This window comes from Phalangium opilio, unplaced genomic scaffold, assembly GCF_054372755.1.
Source record: "Phalangium opilio isolate 3A_F unplaced genomic scaffold, DU_Popi_V2 ptg000022l_1, whole genome shotgun sequence".
In the NCBI taxonomy this organism is placed as follows: domain Eukaryota; kingdom Metazoa; phylum Arthropoda; class Arachnida; order Opiliones; family Phalangiidae; genus Phalangium; species Phalangium opilio.
Window position 1 is genome coordinate 736,860 of NW_028324154.1, and position 2,415 is coordinate 739,274.

A 2,415-nucleotide genomic window follows, 5' to 3' on the forward strand; every position below is an offset into this window, starting at 1 on the left:
TTAAAAAGCAGACGTGCTTTATTGAGGGGTCTTCCCCGTCTTCCGGTCCATTTAGAGATCCAGCGTTCATGGGCTGAAGAAGTCGCGCCCCGTTCTCGTGAAGAAAGACTTCCAAGAGAGGAGCTCGAGATTTCTAACAGGGCTGGGAAAAGGGGGAAAAACTAACCCCCCATCCATGGAGTTTAAAGAAGTTCTTACCCCAGCAGAGACGTACGCTATACCAGCTATTGTAATTGTTATTTACTACGATAATTTAATGGACTTCTGCGATTAATTAATTTTAAGTCATGTCAACGCAAACTCGTAGATATTTTAGCAACTGTTTAAAGCTTTATATTGCCATCATTATATTTAGCGATGGGGTAAATACTTCTATTATATCCCTTAGGATATGAAGGGAAAGTATATAAATTCGAATTCAATTTAGTTCAGCTCACGCATCAGGAGTTACCTTGGAATGCTTTAAACGAAAAAAATCCCTAGGTCTTAGTTTGTATTTCTGTTTGTATGTATCATCCGGGCCTGTAGTTGTATTCATCTTCTTTACGTCACGTTCGACCAAGAGAGCAATCACACTCAACATGTACAGAACAATTAGACTGGCGAAAGCCGGAGCCAAAGTTTTCAGGTTAGAGGTCGAATTCTTGATGATTTGATCTTTGTTGCTTTCATTGGTCAACCATACGAATTCGCTACGAATATCATGACCAGTTTCCAGAAAAGTTTGTAATCTGTCAGTAATTAATTAACTATTTTAAGAGCTAATGAGTTCATTAGATTTTCATCAATTAGGGTATGTCTTAGTTATATTTTATGTAACCATAAGGGTCTTTTTTTGGTACCTTTGAACGAATATTTCTCAGCCTTCCAAGGAAGCGTTTTGCGAAAATTCTGAGAGAGCGGTTGCTCTCTTAGATAAGACCTCATACTGCGTTTAATGTATAAGGGTGGTTTTTTGATTCGATGTAACTTTTTTCCTATAATGGTTACTGCTTTGAAAACATTCCACTGAACTAACATTCGGACCCTTAATATGTGGTTAAAATTTCAAAGAGATCCCTCTATTAGTTTTTATTATAGAAAATAAAGTTGCTAAGGGTGGTTTTCATTTCCATAAAAAAATTCAGACATTTTAGCAAAAAAAGGGAAATTTTCCCATAGGAATAACATGGGAAATGTTTGCTGTGATAGCCAATTGGTCTCGACCATTTTTTGAAGACTATTTATTCGATAGGTCTGAAAATGGTTTTAAATGAAAGGTTGAACATTAAACTGGTGCCTTTCGAAGTTTTATTGAAAACAATTAATATTAAGTATTATTTTTTGTACTTTTAAGCACATACTTAAACTTACGACCTTTTATTCTGTTGGACTTACGTGGTATAATCCTAGCTAAAATCATAGAGAAACGTACTGTTGGACTTTCGCTGTTTTACCGCTAATAGAGCGAAGTTTTTTGTTTACTAAATGCGTCGTCCGCTCTGATTATGGACGAGCTTAAGGCGAATTTTTCCACTTTTCATCTAAAAGAAGGGGTTAATTAGTCCCAATTTTATTTTATTCTCGTAAGTTAAACTTCATTATAATTTAATACAAAAGAATTTAAAGTTAAGATTTAGCCGATAATTTTTAAATTCACTGATTTCACTAAGCCTCGGTCAAAAGTTCAAGACAGGCTGATTGTACTATTGTACACTAGAGACCAATTGGCCGTGTTGCGTTCGTTTTAATGTGTTTCACCTGGTGCCATCGGTCAACTATAGCCGCTAATTAGGTAATTTGTTTAAATTAAATCAATTTTTGTTGTTTAAAGTAGATCAATGCAAACTACGCACAAGGGTTCGTTCCCTGGTTTCTCGACTGATGCCGTCAGGCAACGGTTACCGCTACGAAGATACGTTTTTTACTGGTAAAATAAATGATAGATTCAATCACACTATCACTAAACCCTGTCACCAAATCAACCAATATTTTTAATTCAGGTCCTTCCAATCATTTGTACTAGGTAACAGTTGAATTATTAATTATTTTGCGCTCATTCTAACGTTACCTAAGAAAACAATAAACAATGGCCAGATTGCCAACGATAAACGCTACAGAGATTATATCTGGTGCATGCGGTCAACGGTAACCACTGCGCAGATCATTTTGTTTGTTTAAATTAGTGGTAAAATAATTGATAGATTAAATCACACGATCACTAAACCCTGCTGACAAACCAGTTTTTTATCCCGGCTCTTGCAATCATTTTTATTAGGTAACAGTTACGTTTCTAATTACTATTTATAACCGCTATTTAGAATAAACCTTTTTGTTTAAATTAGATACATTTTTGATTTGTACAGTAGATTAATTCAAACTACGCAGAAGGGTTCATTCCCTGGTTTCTAGACAAGGGTTACCGTTACGAAGATA

The 2,415-nt window shown here is 35.4% G+C and overlaps 1 long non-coding RNA gene across 1 annotated transcript; it reads left to right on the plus strand.

Annotated features, from left to right (window-relative positions):
* The first annotated feature begins 1,275 nt into the window (after positions 1-1,275).
* LOC149694575 (uncharacterized) lies at positions 1,276-2,415 on the plus strand. The gene is made up of 4 exons (XR_016382515.1): positions 1,276-1,909; positions 1,983-2,005; positions 2,077-2,257; positions 2,325-2,415. It is a non-coding gene; the product is annotated as an uncharacterized LOC149694575 (long non-coding RNA).